General features: G+C 48.0%; 1 long non-coding RNA gene across 26 annotated transcripts in view; it reads right to left on the bottom strand.

The window, feature by feature from the left end:
* Positions 1 to 18,835, bottom strand: part of LOC115844432 (uncharacterized) — a 326,879-nt gene that overhangs the window by 108,557 nt on the left and 199,487 nt on the right. For 16 of the 26 annotated variants that reach the window (XR_009564997.1, XR_011377660.1, XR_011377659.1 and 13 more), the window contains one exon: positions 15,793 to 15,890. The exons of 7 other annotated variants lie outside the window; for them this stretch is intronic. This is a non-coding gene — a long non-coding RNA (uncharacterized lncRNA). Of the gene's footprint in view, positions 1 to 15,792; positions 15,891 to 16,645; positions 16,686 to 18,835 lie in introns of all 26 variants that reach the window. 3 more of the 26 variants (XR_011377647.1, XR_011377651.1, XR_011377655.1) reach the window with 2 other exon arrangements.

The following is an 18,835-nucleotide window of genomic DNA, read 5'->3' as shown; positions in this document are numbered from 1 at the left end:
CTGGGGGCTGAGCCAGCAAGGAGAAGTGAAATCACCCAAAGCCTCAAAGCTCCAGGGAGATGGTCACACTAGTGGGAGGGGCTTGCAACCATACCCAACAGGGCTCCCCATCAGAACTCTGGCAGATTTTGAACCTGCAGGATGTGGAGGCTAAATTTTTATGACAGAGGTGACAGAGGCAGAGCAAGATCTCAACCCAAAGCCCAGGGGAACTTCGCCCAGATAGGGGTTTGACCAAGAGTCGGACCTCCCTCAGCCTCACATTTCTTAGGAGACAAAGTCCCCTAGAGGAAGGGGCCTGGGACAAACACGCACCAGGTCTCACCCCGAGACATCTGGAGCCAGAGAGAACTGAGTCTAACTGCAACCCAGGCACGACCCAGTCTACGTTCTCGTGGCGTCGAGGTGATGAGCCCCTTACACTGCCTGTCCCTCTGGGGAAAGGGCAAAGCCTTCCTCGGGGGAAGTAACCTTAACTTCACTCTCAATTCTTTTATACAAAACATCTGGCAAACAACCATAAATAATGAGATATGACAGGAAGTAGGAAAATGTGACCAATAATCAAGAGAAAAAAAATAGACAAGAAAGCAGATCCACAAAATATCCAAAGGTTAGACTTAGCAGAGAAGGACCTTGAAGATAACGACCACAAATATTTAAAAGAAAACGGTGTGCAAAAAAGATGGCTGAAAAGATGAAGAATTTCAACAGAGAACTGGAATCCATCCAAAAAAGGAGCAAGTGGACATTCTAGGATCTGAAAGTAAGGATTCATTGGATGTTTCTAACAGCAGAAGTCAAGCTGGTGAACCTGAAGACACGTGAATAGAAGAAAAAAAATACTGAAAGGCAGACCAAAGTGTGAGATATGCAGAATACAAAGAGCCTAACATACATGAAATTGGCATCCCAGAAGGTAAGGAGGTAAAGAATGAGGAAGAAAGAAGGAATAGTTTAACGTCAAAGCCCTTACAGATACCAGTGGAAGATGTATCACACTTGGATGTTCATGTCCTGGTAGTGACACTTGCCAATTACGTGCTACGTCGGGCAAATCCCATACCTCCCCTGATCTTGCTTTCTCCTCATCTGTAAAATTGAATCAATAATATTAATTCCTCAGGACTTTCATAGTATCATCTATAAATGACAAAACTATATAAGGCAAGGTGGAAATTTCTTAAACTGTGATTGTCCTCATCATTATTGTTTCTTTGCTCAGTTATTCTAGTGGGCCAGTATGTCATCTCTAGCCCTAGCATACACCAGGAAAAAATTAGCAATTGGCTAATTGTATCTCCTCTCCATTCTAAAATAATTGCATCTTGGTTGCATGTATCCTTGCATTTTTCCCGCTTATGTAACAAGCAGTATCTATTCCAGAGATCACTGAAATAGTCATGTTAAAGGCACTGCAAAGGATTTCCCTTCTTAGACTATTTTCTGGGACTTGAGGATCTTGGGTGGAGGAGGATATAGGAGGCAGAATTGGGAAACATGCCCCTCACTTAAGTTGCGGAGGGTTGAATTCACTTAAATTCTTTAATCCTTTAGTCTCCAGTCACATTAGACCTGAGTGAAAGCCCAGAATCATATCAGGAAAGGTGGACCCACAAGACTCACCAAAGTGACATGTAATTGTGAGCACATATATATATATATATTTATCGGCGTTTGCATACATATATATTAAAGCTCTAATGGCACACATGATTTCAGATGAAAGATTTGATACCAGGGAAACCAAAACTTCCAGTCTGCTGATTCTGAGCTACCCAATAAAATTTGAAACCACAGTCTCTGAATTAGTTTATGCTCTTTGGTCATGTTTGTTGTTGTTTTTATGAAGAAATAAAGAAAATCAAATAATGAAAGATAGAGATTGAGTAGGTGGGAATATAAAAGTCGGGAAAAGAAAAGGATGGAGAAAAAAAACGAAAGCAGCAGTGTACTAGTCAGCTAGGGTTGCCATAACAAAATATCACAGACTGGACTGCTTAAACAATAAACATCTATTTCTCACAGCTCTGGAGGCTGGAAGTCCAAGACCCAGGTATGGCAGGGTTGGCTTCTCCTGAGGCCTCTCTCCTTGGCTTGCAGATGGCCATCTTGCTGTGTCCTCTCATCTGTTTGTCCTTCTCTCTGTTTGGGGGGCATCCCTGGTGTCTCCTCTTCTTCTAATACGGACACAGTCCTATGGGGATTAGGGCCACACCCTTATGATCTCATTTAACCTTAATTACCTTTGTAAAAGCCCCACCTCCAAATACAGTCACACTGGAGGTTAGGGTTTCAACATACGGATTTTTAGGAGACACAATTCAGCTCATTACAAGCAGAGGGGAAAAAAAAGATCAAATGTTAGTTAATGGCCTCATAATTAAAAGTGCTTTGCCATGTCCACACCAGTAACAATTGGCTGACCTGGTAGATCAAAAAGCTGCCGCCCTTTGTTTCTTTACTGAGGGATGGGGGTATGACAGTCTCCACTTGTTTTGTTAGCATAGGTAAGTGGGCTTGGAGTCCTGAGTCGTTCCTATCACCAGCTTTCTGACCATCTGATGATCTGCCCTCTGTTCTGTTCACGCCAGATATCCTATCTTTGAGAAAGAGGCTTCCAGCCATTGCAGGTATGTCTCCAAAATCAAGCTACCCAACTCTGGGTGACCCAATTGCATGGGAGGAGCCACAGAGCAGCTAACTTGGGACATCAGGTTCCTGGAGGGGTGGGATGCTATTGGTCTCTGGCCTGGTTCTCTAGCCAAGACAAACCTCACCCTTTCCTGACAAGGCATATGAAATAGGACACTGATCGAAGTCAACTCAGAAAATGCTTATTACATGGGAGGCCATGGCTACTGGGACAAAAACATCACCAACACTGACCTCTGGGAGCTCACAGCCCAGTGGGGAAGACAAACAATTAACAAGGCAGAAGCAAATGCTTCTCAAGACTTCAAGGGCACAGTCAGTGAAAATTCAAAGGTGAGAGCCATTTATTCTGACGGAGAATCAGGGAACACTTCACAGAGGAGTAACATTCAGGCAGGACCTGGAATCACGAACAGGAACTTGACGGGTGGAAGAAACATAAGAGTGTGGGATGGTGTGAAGAAGGCAAATCCTTCCACTCGGATGAAAAAGTACAAGCAAGGGCACAGAGGCCCAAAAATGATGGTAATTCTCAGAGATAAATGACAAACCAGACACAGCTAGAGCAGAGGTCCTCAAACTCCAGTGAGCGTTAGGGTCACCCGGAGGACTGAGGAAAACACGGCGTGCTCCCCTGGCCCCCCTTCAGGAGTTTCTGATTCAGTGGGTCTGGGGTGGTGCCCAAGGATTTGCATTTCTCTCAGGCTCCCAGATGATGTGGTGCTGCAGATCCAGGGACCACACTTTGAGAATACCCGGGCTGAAAACAGTGAAGGAGGCAATGGTGGATAAAGCCAGAGTGTGGGCTTTACGCTTTAGACAATGGAGGGTCATCATGGCACTTAGATGGCTGTTTCAACAAGAACTACCAGGTTGAGGGAAAGTTTGACAGCTGCCTAGGGGTGGGAGCAGGTTCTGAGGCTGTTCCAATCGTCCAAATGAAAAATAATGAGGACTGGGACTTCCCTGGTGGTCCAGTGGTTAAGAATCCGCCTTCCAATGCAGGGGATGCAGGTTCGATCCCTGGTCGGGGAACTAAGATCCCACGTGCCTCGGGGCAACTAAGCCCACACGCCACAACTACTGAGCCTGCACGCTCAGGAGCTTGCAAGCCACAGCTAGAGAGAAGCCTGCGCACCACAGTGAAAGATCCCGTGTGCCACAACTAAGACCTGACGCAGCCAAAAGTAAATAAATAAATAAATATTTTTTTTAAAAAAGAAAGAAAAGTAGTGAGGGCTGACCCTGGAATTTTCTCATCAGAATAGATAGGGAATTCAAGATGCCAGTGACATTCCATAAGCAGAGTTAAGTTCTCTTGCTGCCAAGTTGAACATGGAAGAAGAGACGGAGAAGGTGAAGACCACTTTACAGGTTCTTTTCAGGAGACTGGACAGAATTTAGAACATTCCAGAGAAAAAGCACAGGAAGAGGAACAAGAGAGGAAAAGATTGCTCGAGTCCTCGAGATGGGTTCCCGGTGCCCAGAGAGCAGGTGGGTAGAAAGGAGCATGGGACTCTTGGAAACTTTGGGTGGAGCTCTCCAGAGAGGGGGGCAGAAGATGAAATTTAGCCTGAAAAGAAAAGACAGGTAAAAACAGCCTGAGGAGTGTCTTTCGAGAAGCACGAAGAGGAAGGAGTCCCGTGGCTGTGGGTGGAGCCCTTCAGAGGCAGGCAGAGCAGCAGCTTGGTAACTTAGGGTGACTTGGAGGCTCCTGTGTATTTATTCTTTTCCCGAGTGTCAAAAATATGCCTCGTGCTGGATGCTGAGGGCAGTGGTGAGCAAAACAAAAGAGTGCCTGCCACCGTGGGGCTCGTGGGTGGTGTCAAAGCCAAGGTGCTTTTACGAGTAAAAACACACTGGAGCTGTCATCACAATCGCAAAGAGAAAGGGTGCCACGGAGGGAATGACAGGTGAGGTCACGCCGTGGAAATGACACTGAAGCTCAGGCTGGACACACAAGCCCGGAAGAAGAGAGTCCTAGATGACCATGTGGGCGAAGGCCTCGGGCAGGTGACACGTGTTGGCCGCAAGGAAACCAGGTGACGGGGACAGAGGGTGAGCAGGACGCAGTTTCACACGTGGCTGGCGAGCAGGCCAGGAGCAAAACATACAGGCTTCTGCTCAAACCTCGTTAAAATTCCTCTCGCATCCATGCGTCTTCAGAGCCCATCAGAAGAGCGGCTTTATCCCAACACCAGCTTGTTTGGAAACAAAACTGAAGATTTGACATTGGCCCTTCACCTCCTTCACCAAATTTGGCTCAGAACGGCCTTTGGATTTCTAGAACATTTAAAGCTAGCCTCCAAGGACTCAGGTTTGCCATGATTGAGGATGTATATAAAAATATATTTATGTGGCTGCGGCTCAGAGAGCAATTTCCAAAGAGAATTTCTAAAGCTGTTTTGAGCATTATGTAGTCTCTTGAGAGGATGGATTTTTTCCAAACCCGTAACAGAACTCTATCCCTCCTAATGAAAGTTCACAGCAGTAATATCGCTTTTGTCCTCTCCGTGCACGCCTCACACTTCTGGAGTCTGAGGGCACATAAAGCAGTGTAAGGCCTGCGCTTGTGCTCTCGTTAAGCTCACTGTCGCACCGCAAATTCCATCCTGTCAGAGGGAAGAACTTGGCAGTTACTCCATCTCCTTATTGACCTTTTTTCACAACCCAGTTCGCAATCTAACCCGAAGGGTCAAGTATAACATAGTAATAAGGTGCTGGGGAGCCAAACAGACCAGGGCTCGAGTCCTATCTCTGCCCCTTGCCTGCTGTGTGACTGTAGGCAAATTGCTCAACCTCTCTGAGCTCAGTGATCTCTTCTGTGATAATAATAATAATACTTATTCCATGAGGCGGCTGTGAAGATTGAGTGGTGTATGTGAAGTACTTCATACTTCACCTGGAACAAAGAATGAGCTGTCATTGCCATCCTGACACAGCACGTGGAAGGGGAGGCAAAAATGCACCAGATGGGACACAGATGAGGGTGACGGGGTTATGCCCTGCCTGCTCTCTCCTCCCTCCCCACCCCCATCTCCACCCACGGCTCCTGCACCCTCCACGCTGCGCTGCTCGTGGCTTTGCCAGGTGTGGGAGGACTCCTGGTCCCCAGACATCTGCCACTTCCACAGACACGGCTTCTCCACGCCGTTTTACAAGGCAATTGTGCAGTCATAGGCTGCCCAAGGGCAGTCAACGCTAACGTGGACTTACCCTCTTGCTCCTTTCCTGACAAGCCGCAGACTGTTCCTGCTTCACCTCAACCTGCCCCTCGGCTCAGCCCTTTGCACACCCTAGGAGCGTCAGGATGTGAGGCCAGCTCCTGGGGCTTCAAGGCCACCTTTGTTTTCCCTCCACCTCACCTGGCAACTTTGCAAGGTCTGATGAGGAAACCCCTATGGAGGTAAAGTCCAGGTTCCCATGGGCACATGAAAAGGGGGAAGGCAGTGCCGGGTAGGTGGGGTCACGGCAGCCCAGTCGGGGGTAGAATGGAGCCTCACTTTGCTGTACAGGGTTTCCATTCAGAATGAGTCACTGGTTCCCGAGTTGGCAACCCCGGACCCTGGAACAACTTGGCAAATGGAAACCTAAACGGATTGTCTACCATGTGTGTTTGTATCCTCAGTGCCGTGTTTAAACACCACCTCCCTCCACACACGGTGAACACACAGGCACGCTGTCGCACCCACCTCCTTGCCTAGGAAGGGGCAGGGAGAGGAGGGGGTACCGGGTGAGGGCAGGAAATGATACAGCTTCAGAAGAAGAGATGACACAAAGTCCATTTTCAAAGAGGTGACATGATGACTCTCGTGCAATATAAAATGAAGATGCGGCACAGAGTTTATACAATCCTTCAAGCAATGAGGGGAGCGGTAAGACTCTCAAACTGCTGCAAATGACAATTTGAAAAGTTTGATTTTTTTATAGGCAGTCGAATAAAGAAACGTTAGGATAAGATCACTAGGTTAAAACCTAAACTGGCTAATGTCTCACATGGTCACAAACCGTAATAACCTTTGTGGTTATCTTTCCCTCCAACAGCAATTATTTGCATCTCTACCAAACAAAAATCTATTGGCTAACCCCTGCCCCATCAGAGCTGAGAAACAGTCAAGGCGGTGGAGCGCTGGTCAAGGGAGTGCGCTGCGCACAGCGCTGGGGGAACGCCCAGCATCTCTTTTCCCCACTGCCTGGTTTTGAGTCATTTTTCTCCAGTATGCACCAACCTTCCCTTGGTTTAAGTCCTCTCTGGCCCCTTTCTCCAGCCCAGATCTCTGCTCTATCCAGACAGCTGGAGACCCACTGTAGCCCTTTGCTCTTCCTAGAAACCTTCAGTCCAAACTGGATTAATAGCTAACTCAGCACCTCCTTCCTGTCTTCATTCACGGGATGCCCTCGGCCGGAGCGTGGAGATGCTGGGACCCCAGCTGTGCTCACGATGCCCTCTTAATTAATGATCAGTGACCGGAGGGCTCCAACGGCTCCACACCAGAAGCCCATCCACCACGACTCGAGAGGTCACATTTTAGTCTGGTCATGGGCAGAGAAGAGAAATAGCTTGAAACACGAGCCAGAACTTGGTAACACGGCCACCGAAAACCAGAGTGAAACTCATCAAGGAGAACACGTTAAGATACATGTACTTCATTTTATGCTAGTTCTTCTGGGTTAATTTAATCTCGCTTTTAAAAAGGAAACGTCCGCATTGATCACCACTCCTCTCACTTCCTCATTCAGGAAATGTTTGCCACGCATCTACTTGTGAGCCTGTACTGTACACAGGGGTGCATACAATAGACACGGCACCCGCCCTTCTGAAGCTCACAAAGTGACTCTAGAAAATTCTAATCTTCCCTTACATATTTCGTGCTTTTCAAAGGGTTCTCACGCAAGAAGCCCTCAAGTCTCAAATCTTTCCATCTGTTCCCCCAAAACACATCCTGCCTGACGCCAGCTCTCCACCTCCACTCCTGCCTCTGTCGTCTCCTGCCTGCGTGACTGCAGTGCCTCCCAACAGACTTCCCGCCTTCCCCCTCACCTCACCACCTCCTTTCTCTTCAATACAACTAGAGGACCGCTTAACAATGTGAATCAGATCACGTCCCTGTAGCTTAAACCCCACCTCCGCCAGCAAGGCCCCCTGTGGTCCGTGTGGTCCAGCCCCTGCCTCTCCCCTTCTCTCTGCCCCGGCCTCTGTGTGCTGTTCTCTGCCCTACTTCTGCACAGGCTCCTTTTCTCATTCAGATCTCCGCTCACATGCAGCCCCTTTTGTCACCCCTTCCTCCCAGTCACTCCCTGTCCTATCACCCAAGCACTCACCGCCATAATTACCCTGCTCTTTATCTATTGATCTCCCGTCTCTCTACACCTGACTGCAAGCTCCTTGCGAGAAGGAGAGAGGGACCGTGTCTGCCTTGTCCACACTCGAATCGCCAGCACCTGAAGCAGCACTTGGCCCACTGGGTGCACTGAAGGCCTGACACTGCAGTCCTGCCTGTGAATACCCCAGAATGAGAAAATGAGTGAATTATTCCTTATCAAAAATCCAAGCATCAAAATGTTCTCCCAAGGCAGACACTGGACAGTTAAAAATACAGAAACTGAACTGAGGAAGTCTAGAATGAGCGTGCAAGCTCGGTGAAAGCAGCGTCCATCTCTCCTGTTAATGGCACATCCTAGGGCCTAAAGTAGAGCTCAGCACACAACTGGTGCTTACTGTTTGCGGAATAAACCGTACCGCACGCAAGTTAGGGGCTGGAGCGCGTCTGGATGAAGAGTCTGCTCGGGCAGGGTAGAGCCAGGCGAGTTGTCCTCTCTGAGCCGACAGGAAAGCCTGGGAAGGACAAGTTTCCGAATCCCTGCCTGGCGGCCATCTCCCCTTTAAAAGGGCTTCTCAGGAAACTAGAGGTCATCTCTCCCCAGGCAACGGCTGGATTTGGGGAGAATGTTTTTTTTTTTTAACATCTTTATTGGAGTATAATTGCTTTACAATGGTGTGTTAGTTTCTGCTTTATAACAAAGTGAATCAGTTATACATATACATATGTTCCCATATCTCTTCCCTCTTGCGTCTCCCTCCCTCCCACCCTCCCTATCCCACCCGTCTAGGTGGTCACAAAGCACGGAGCTGATTTCCCTGTGCCATGCGGCTGCTTCCCACTAGCTATCTATTTTACGTTTGGTAGTGTATATATGTCCATGCCACTCTCTCACTTTGTCCCAGTTTACCCTTCCCCCTCCCCATATCCTCAAGTCCATTCTCTAGTAGGTCTGTGTCTTTATTCCCATCTTACCCCTAGGTTCTTCATGACCTTTTTTTTTTCCCTTAGATTCCATATATATGTGTTAGCATATGGAATTTGTTTTTCTCTTTCTGACTTACTTCACTCTGTATGACAGACTCTAGGTCCATCCACCTCACTACAAATAACTCAATTTCGTTTCTTTTTATGGCTGAGTAATATTCCATTGTATATATGTGCCACATCTTCTTTATCCATTCATCCGATGATGGACACTTAGGTTGCTTCCATGTCTTGGCTATTGTAAATAGAGCTGCAATGAACATTTTGGTACATGACTCTTTTTGAATTATGGTTTTCTCAGGGTATATGCCCAATAGTGGGCAGAAGACCTAAATAGACATTTCTCCAAAGAAGATATACAGACTGCCAACAAACACATGAAAGAATGCTCAACATCATTAATCATTAGAGAAATGCAAATCAAAACTACAATGAGGTATCATCTCACACCAGTCAGAATGGCCATCATCAAAAAATCTAGAAACAATAAATGCTGGAGAGGGTGTGGAGAAAAGGGAACCCTCTTGCACTGTTGGTGGGAATGTAAATTGATACAGCCACTAGGGAGAATGATTTTGTTCCTAGTTGATTGCTCTCCTCCTAAGTCCCTCTCTCCATGAAACTCCTTGAATGGGGATTCAGGGATATATCATCGTAGCATTTTCTGTCTGTTTCCAACCTATAATTTCTCATTTATAATAATGGGGGCTCTGGAAGAGATCTCTAAATTCCCTTCAGAGCCAACATTTGATGGTTTTAAGTGAAAATGCATTCCACTTGGAACCAGGGGACATTCAGGTCAAGCCTTTAAAGAAAGCAGTTGGTGCCTAACGGGAAGGATATCTAGAGCTGGTTATAGACGCTCCCTCGCAGCAGGCGTCCCAGGTAATGAGGCCCTGCATGGCGGACCTGAGGCTGCACGGGATGCTTAGGGAGCTCACAGCCTGTCCCCTCTGGGGCTTGGCACTAGGTTCCTGGAAGTTCTCCACTCTAAGCAGAGACACTATGAAAGACTGTTTTAAGTGGAGGAATGAGAAACATTCTCCGTGTGAGTTTGTGAAGTCCACGTGTGGGTCTGGTGGTTCTGAAGCTCAGAGTCACTGGGGCGCTTGTTAGCAGTGCCATTCCGGCCCCTTCCAGGCTCTGACTCAGTGGATCCGCATTTGCAGAGCTCCAGGTGCTGCTGCTGCAGATTTGCGGTGGAAAAGGACACAGCCTCGGGTGACCTGCTGTGAAGGAACCTGGCCTCTGTGGGGAACAGACTCAGGCAGATGGGGCCGTGAGAGATGCAGGGGGGCCGAGCAGCCTCTTTCTGGGTCAGCCTCGGGCCACCGGGTTTAAATCCCATCAGCACCCGGAGGCCTGTCTGCACGAGCCTGGACAGCTGGACACTTGGAGAGGAAAAGGCCACTCATGCCCAGACGTGCAGGGCATGTACCCCGGCCTCTGCTCCAGGCGAAGCGTCTTTACATCACTGAACGTGAGCAGATTCTCTAAAGGCGCTCCATATTCTAGAAAATAAATTTGATTTTTCTGGCTCTCCTGGTAAGCTGGTTGAAGGGACTTGACTAGCAAGCTTGATTCTGCACAAACGAGTAGTTTCCTCAGCTCTTGTGAAAATGCTCTGCTGCTCTGTGCCCGCTTTCTAGAGCTTATGGCAACAACGTCGAAGCTTGTTATCAAGTCCCTAATCCACCGCCACTCACAAACCTACGAACTAACATTCATGGAGCATTTGTCCCCAAAGTTGGAGAATTTGGTAAATAGAGTCCTCAGTCACCTTTCCAAAGGGCGGCCACCCTCCTTCTCACTGTTCACAGAGCCAATAGCCACGGCACTCCAGAAATCCCCTACTCCGAGGGTGGAAGCTGTGGGGAAGAGGGCAGAGCTCAGGCAGGGCTATTCACGAAGGATCAGAGAAGCCCATCCACCCACAGAAACAGCCAAGAGGCCCTGGGAAGCCCTCGCACCCAGGCCAGTGCCTCCCCAGGGCTCACGTGCTTTATGGGACTTGCCTAGGCCTCAGCGCTCACGGAATTTCCATGAACTTGTGGGTCCACAGAAGAGCCCACGAAGAAAAGAGTCAAAGGCTCAGGGCTTTTATCTTCATTCTGTGCCTTCACCCCCTCTCTGCCATGTAGTTCCACCTCCGGCCCGTAAAACAGTCAAAGCTGGGAGATTAAGAGAAAGAGCAAACCAGAAGCCTCCTTCCCATCATGGCCCTTCCCACAGGGGCACCAGGAGTACTTCTGGGCCACGGCCAGCAGCAGAGTCTAGCACTGCCGTTAACTCCAGGAGCAAAGTTCACAGGCACTGGGTCCAGGCAGCTCTGGAGACGCAAAAAAAGCAAGAGTCCAACGAGAGCGTGAGGATGCTCACATATCACCCAGACGTCAGCACCGGGGCAAGAGAAGCACATACGCAAACTGCAAGGCCAAGGTCAGAGCACTTTAGACTCTGGGGAGAGACAAGGAAGACAGGCTACTGGGATGACCAGGGGTCAGTGATGGATGAAGGAGGCTTTCTAGAGCCAGACGGTTCTGGCCCCGAGGTACTCCTGACAGCAATAAAGGCGGCCGCTCTGTTGGATGGCAAAGAAGAGGCCCCCAGAGTTCTTTCATTTCAGCAGTAGGTGTGTCATTGGCAAGGTACCCCTTAACTTGCTGAGTTCCAGAAGCCCCTATTACACATCAGTGAGCCAAAGTAACTAGAATTCGAGAGTCAGAAGGGACCCTACAGGGTTGGGGACCCAAGGGCACGTGGCCACAGGGAGGAGATAATGCAAACGAGAGGACGGGGCTGACGGCAGTGAGCTGGAGGCACGGACCCCGTGGAAAGTTGCCAGCCCCCACTCAGCCCCGCCACTAGGCGACTGTTCCCATGCAAGAAATTGGCGCCAGGTTTGTCAGAGCTAATGATTCTTCAACATAAGCCCCAAATTCCAATTTTTAGGTGAAATTTCCCAATTTTAAGATGTTGGCAACTAAGTCAATGTTATTTAAAATACTGCACGGGCCAAACAAAACCCATCTGGGTCTGGGGAAAGGGTAGATATAGCCTGTGGGTCTCCAGCTCGTAACTTTTTTTTTTTACATCTCTATTGAAGTATAATTGCTTTACAGTGGTGTGTTAGTTTCTGCTTTATAACAAAGTGACTCAGTTATACATGTACACATGTTCCCATATCTCTTCCCTCTTGCGTCTCCCTCCCTCCTGCCCAGCTCCTAACTCCTGACATGTATCAATAACTGAGCAACCAGTCATGGTGATCGCTAGTATAAATCGGGTGCTTCACACGCATTCTTACATTTAGTCCTCACAGTTGAGGAAATTAAGTGTACAGAGAACAGGCAGCTTCTCCAAGTTTGCATAGCTATGGAAGTGGTGGAGCCAGGATTCAAATCCAGGTCTGTCTGACGTCAAGGGCTGAACCCTTAGCCATTAAGTGATACTGCAATTCCAGAAACAACTACAGTTGCCCCTAAACTCATTCATTCCAAGGAGTGGCACAGTGACACTGACAACTGGTGTTTGAATTGTGAGATTTTGCTTAGTGTTTGTGGGAGGACAAGACCAGGGAAGATGGGCTTGCAAAAGAAAAGCTACCACCCTGCCAGTGGACAATGGCAGGAAAGTCATATTGAGAATATCCTTCCATTCTCCACCATGCAAAACCCCCTTCCTGCCCCCATGGGATGAGTATTCTAGCCTTTGCGCAGCCAATGGACCAGCAACGTTGGCATCACCTTGGAGCTTGTCAGAAAGGCCGAACCTCAGCACGTCCACATTGACTGAATGGGTCCCTTAACAAGAGGACCAGCTGCTTCTCATGCACCTTGAGGCTTGAGAAGCCTGGGCCTTGCCCCTCTCTGATTTGTCCTCCAGTCTGGTGTGGCCCCCCAGGTCCTCCCATACTCCCCATCAGACCACCATCTCCCTAAAGACAGAGGCTTCCTCTTCCATTTCTCTTTTGCCTCTTCCTGGACACGGCATACCGTCATTTGAGCCCCATCAACCCAGCTGCAGATGAAGGGGAGGGGGGTCTCCAAGCACACAACAGAAGAAGGGATGCCTCCCTAAAACCATAACCATGCAAATTAGCTCAGCCTCCCAGACTGGTGGCAGGCCCTTGAGAATGTGAGAAAAGTCAGCACAGCACTGCAAGCCCCCCAATCTTACCCTGTGCTGCAGGGATACAAGTGGCACCTGCATCCAAATGGCACATATATTCTACAGGCAGAAAAAAAGATGGAGTAGAGGCTCATTGATTCTAAAACGTGTCTGCCAGCCCCTAAGGGAAAACTGAGATTCTGGGTGGGGTAGGGACCTCTGTGCTCCCGTGCAGCTGTTCTCGACAGAAGCCCTCACAAAATGCTGCGGGCATGGACAGGAACCCAGAACTGCGGCACAGGTGTCCATCTGCCTGCAGCTGGAGAAGCACACAGCCCGGACCTCTAACCTCCTGTGCTTAATGCTCACTGCAGACCCTCTTTGCTCCAAGGCACTGGGCTCCTTTCCAGGAAATGGGGCAAACTCCTGTCCTGACTCTTCTGCCATTGCTGATACATTTTCAACCATCCCCAGGGGCTGGGATACCCCGGGAGGAGAAGCATCCTGGGGGTGCAGAGGCCGGCAGGCCAGCTGCTCACGCCCTGCTCACGCCAGCACGCCTTTCTCTGTTTGCTCCAGACGCAGGGTCTCCCCAGAGATCATGCCTTGCAGGAAAATTCTCACTGTCCCCAAGGCAACCCAAATTCTTTAAGCACATATGTCACCTCCAGCCCTTCCACAGCCCTCACCTGCCTCAGAGACCATAATCACTCAAGGAAAAATAAAGTAAAAGTTCCCAACACCCTCCTCCTCCCCGTGGACCTGCCTGGTGCACACGTGCAGCTGGAGAGCCGCTCCTGGCTCTGAAGCACGAGGCTTTCCATTCCAGTTAAACTGTGATGTTGCCATGGAAACACCCAGTGAGGTGTTTCTCTGGCCGGCCAGCCCAGGCTGGGGACCTGAGGCCCACGTTGCAGACACCTCCTCGCTGGCCTCAAGGGCCTTGTGCCACCCACCCACCCAGAGCGGCCCCCGTGCCTCCACATACACCCGTGTGCGTATGGGCATCGGGGTGCACGTTTGTTTTGTTTTCTCTCCAGCCCAGCCCCTCCAGCACACAAAAAGCACATTCTTGGAAAAAAAAAAGAAAAGAAAAAGAAAAATGTATTTTTTTTTCTGCATTCCAGATGCCTGAGCTAAGCGGAGGAATGAATGGTTTGGGAAAAATCTCACACAGGAATAAATTTACAAGGGACAGCTGAGCGGATAAATTCAGTCCCCAAAGAGGGGCATCACGAGGCCTTCTGGCAGGAGACTTGCCCCTTGTGCAAAGCTGTCTAAAAAGAAAAACAGAGAAAGAGAGGGGAGCTTTCAAACCCACCCCAAAATAAACCCAAAAGAAATCTTTTTAACTCCCTCTAGCTGTCAGCATATGAAGACGGGGAGGTCAGTTCACAAAGCCCCATCAGTCCTTTCCAGGTGGACCTTGCGGGTGTCCCAGAGCTGGGCTGGGATGACGCCCTTGCAGATGCTTCAAGGTTACCCAAGCTTTCTGGCTTGATCCACTGTCCACATACTGGACAAAAATGGAGTTTGCCCTAATGGGGAGCTAATCATGGCTCCTAAGGGGTCCCCTCAGCTGAATAGCGGACCAAACACAATACGGGCTGATGGACCGGATAGCTGGGGGGTGGACCTGGACCCGAGCCTCCTGGGATGAGGGAGGCATCACAGGGAGAGGACGGCAATTGTGACTGGGGGAGAGCTGCTAACCAGGCTGGAAAATGCTGGCCCGAACATGCAATGTTCCTTTGAGTGCCCCTAGTTTTTCCTACAAAGATTGAGAGTAAATTACGCCAGAATGATTTTTGGACATCTCCCCCCAAAAGGGTGTTAAACACTGGCCTCTCCCCTGCTTCCTGACCGCATACTTGACTCACCAGTTAGTGGCTGGTTGTAAGAATTAGGAAAGTCCCTTTGGATGCACTGAGGTCTGAAAACTCAGCTCATTTTCTCTCCCTTTTCTTTGGAAACCAAATCCTAGAACTTTTACAGCGGGCAATGACCTTCTTGTTCCTTCTCGCGGCTTTTCCCAGGCTCTTTCACCCCCGGGAGAGCCTGAGACTCTAACCAAGCAGGCTGGGCTCCTCTGGGAAAGGCGAGTGTCAACTGTCACTAAACATGTCCACACTGCATGCCTTGAGCTAGCACTGAACTCAAGTGACATTGCTCCTTCTCCGCTGATGGTCCTACTTCTGAAGCCACTGTCGGTCAGCGACTGTTAAGCATTTACGGTCTGGTCCTGCATTGTACACTTGGAGACGAAAAAATACATATATATGCAATGGTCCATCCCTGTCCCCAGCGAGCTCAAAACTCTTTTGCTTAGACAATAATTACCAGTAACTGAGTACTTGCTATGTTCCAGGCCCTCAGCCCTTTACGAAGTATTTCACTGTGATAAGTACTCTATTTGCACTGAATATAGTAGTTACATGCTCAGTGGAATCTAACTAGAGGCAAATCCTGGGTCTATCGCTAATCAGCTGTGCATCCTCGGGCATTAACCTCAAAGCCTCATTTTCCTCATTTGTAAAACAGATCATAACCTTTACTTCACAAGAATGTTGTGAGAATTTAATGAGACAATGTTTGTAAACCTCTTAACCCAGTGATGAGCACCTAGTGCTCCAAACGGCATTGACCAAACAGTGATCACATGGCATCACTGAGTTTCCAGAAACACCCCCTCTACCCCCGGTGTTGGAAATCATCTCACCTTCACGCGGGAACCCTGCACAGTTCTCCGCCAAAGCAGCAACATTCCATGTTTGTTGCTAATCTCTGCCCGTTAAACATGAAGCAGAACACATCCTCCTGCAAGAGAGAAAAGGCATTGCAGAGCGATGGATGGTCCGGCACCTCTTCCAAGGAAGACTGCTTGGCTGGAACGTGACTCTTGCCTATGTCTTTGTATCATATATAAATTGGAACTGGGTAAGACTTAGATCCACGTTAAGTCTGATTTAACAATTAAACATTCTGTGTTATCTTAATGAGGAAAAAAATAAGAATACCTTCTTTTCAATAGATAAGTATCTGTGAAAAACACACTTATATACATACATACACATATTTGCGAAAATAATTGGAAGAAGAGTCCAGACATGAGTGAAAGTGGTTCCCTGAAGAAAACTGGCTGCAGAAGTTATGGATGAGAGTGAAATCTTCTGAGCATATGTTTTTCAATATTTTGTACTTCAAATAAGTAAATGGTGGATATATGTATATGCATAACTGAATCACTTAGCTGTACACCTGAAACTAACACAACATTGTAAATAAACTATACTCCAATATAAAATAAAAATTAAATTTAAAAAATAAGTAAGTGCTTTAGATATAAAAACAATACAATTAAAGCAAACAGGAAAAGAAAACAAGCCATACAATTGAACATCAAAAACACAAAATAGCCCAACTGCATAGCACATGTAAATGATAACAGAAATATTAAATGCTACTCAGTAGTTTTTATGTTACTAGTAATATTGATCATGCATTTTGAAACTGTTTTATAAAAATTATAGGAAAAAGCAAATGTATTGATGTTTAAGAAGTATGAATCTCACCATAAGAGAAACAATTGGAGAATGAAAGAGGCCAAGGAAACTGTAACATGAAACAGGAAAAAAAAAGGCATTATTGTCAATAATAATCAGGTGTCCCGCCAGCGCCTCCTGATGTGGCCACCTGCCAGCGGTGCTGAGCTTCAGCTGTCCTGTCTGAAGACAGCATCTCTCTCTCCAGCCTTCCTAGCCAGTAACCGTCAGAGACAGCTGCCCTCCTCACCCCAGCTCGAAAGGAGCCTGGGAGACAGCAAAAGAATGAGTGGCTCCTGAGCTGTTTAGAACATGTAGAACCTTTCTGCAGGGACTCTTCGGCTGTGGTTCTAAAATGTTTCCTTCCAGGTAGCGCTTGTATGGCCCCAGTCTGTCCTTTTCTTCTTTCTCCTACTTTGCTCCCTTAAGAGGTAAGAAGGTATCGTGGAATCAGGAAAATCATTTGAGCCCCAAGTTTGCCTCTTTTGAGAATTGCCTCCTTTGAGCTTGCATCCTTGTTAAGCCATCTCTACTCTCTGAGCCTCAGTTCACTAATCTGTAAAACTGTTATAAAATAATGCCCATCATGCTGGATGGTAAAATTCAGAGATAATGTATACGAAATACTTAGAATACATATTCCGTAAATGGTTGGCATTGTCCTTGCTATTTATACTGACATAGGAAAATGTTCTATGAATTGCAAAACTCCGCATAAATGTCAAGTATCGTTCAGTGATCCTTCAATTGGATCAGAACTCACACCTGACACTGCTGGTCCTGTGCAAAGGTAACACACAGAGCCCAGCCCTGCCTCAGTCCAGCTGCAGGCACGGCACCTGGGCCAGATGCACAGCCCACAAGAGAGAGCCATCCAGCAGATATGCAAGTTTACCACACGCCTTGTATTTTAGGGGCACGGGCTGGGGTATGCGCATCACTGGGACAGAGGTGGAAGGAGTAGCCTTTGGCATGTTCTTTTCCTGCAATGAATAGCAATTAATAAAAATCTTTTTGGAGAAGCACAAACATTGACCACTAGGTAGTACGGGGAGGAGAAGATGGAAATGGAGGCACACCGCAAGCCACAAATATGTTTTAATAAGCAGTTATTAAATACTTGCTTTATTAAGCCTAAATTAAAGGCATGTTTGAGGGAATGAAGCACTCTTAGAGAGGGAATTCACTGATGTTTTCCTCTTGTAAGCTATGACTTTTGAAACGTCACGGCTCCATTCTGTCCAGGAGATCTTGGCTTCCAGAGGAACTCAAAATCCAAGCAAGAGTTGATCTATCTAAAGAGAAAATGATGGCCTTGCTGAAGGGTGTGGGTCATGGTCACAAGAAGGATGACAGCCAGCTACAAATCTCATTTCCAGTTGGGCCAAAGGAAAAGGACGTCCCTGGGGAGTATCCCCATCCAAAACGCACAGGGTCATCATTAACATTTATCGTAAGCTCCCACTGCTTGCCAGGAAGCATACCAGGCAATGAACAAACGTCACCACGATTAACTCTGGTGATAATTCTCTGAAGTAGTTATTATTAGTGCGACTTACAGAAGAGAAGGCTGATGTGCAGTGCGATTCAGAGATGTGCAGCGTCGCGCAGCTACAGCATCTGTAGAATGAAGATTCTGCCTGGCTCCAGGGCCGCCGCCCGGGGCTGACTGACATCACTCTACAGGGGCTGTTCTTGTTTTCGGGCTGTTCTCACCTTCTTCCTCAGTGATAGAACCCCACAAAAGTTAGGCCAGCATGTGGCCATTCAGAGTAAAGCCACATCTCCCGGCCTTTCTGCGGCTGCATGAGGCCATGTGACTACGTATTGGCCAGCGGGATATAAGTCGAAGCTATGTGTTCAATGTCTGGGAGGTGCCGTTAAAGAGAAGGCATGTGCCCTCCCCCTCTCCTCTTTCCTCTTTCCTTTCCCAGCTGCCTAGAATGCGTATGTGCAAGCAGCCTGGACCACAAGTTGGAAAGTTCATGCTGAAGGTGGCAGAAGAGGGACATACAAGGAGTCTGGTCCTGAGCATTGTGGAGCCACAATACACTACAATCTGCCTCCTAACGTTCATACGTGGGACAAACAAACCTTCATCTTGCTTAAATCACTGTTAACTTGGGGTTTTCTGTCACTCCACCAGACAGAATCCTATCTGTTACACAGGGATACCTCCATTCTTCACCCCCCATCTCTTCCCACTTCAAGTCTGTCCTT

This window comes from Globicephala melas, chromosome 8 (genome assembly GCF_963455315.2).
Source record: "Globicephala melas chromosome 8, mGloMel1.2, whole genome shotgun sequence".
Taxonomy (NCBI): domain Eukaryota; kingdom Metazoa; phylum Chordata; class Mammalia; order Artiodactyla; family Delphinidae; genus Globicephala; species Globicephala melas.
This window is presented reverse-complemented; position numbering and strand designations above follow the sequence as displayed.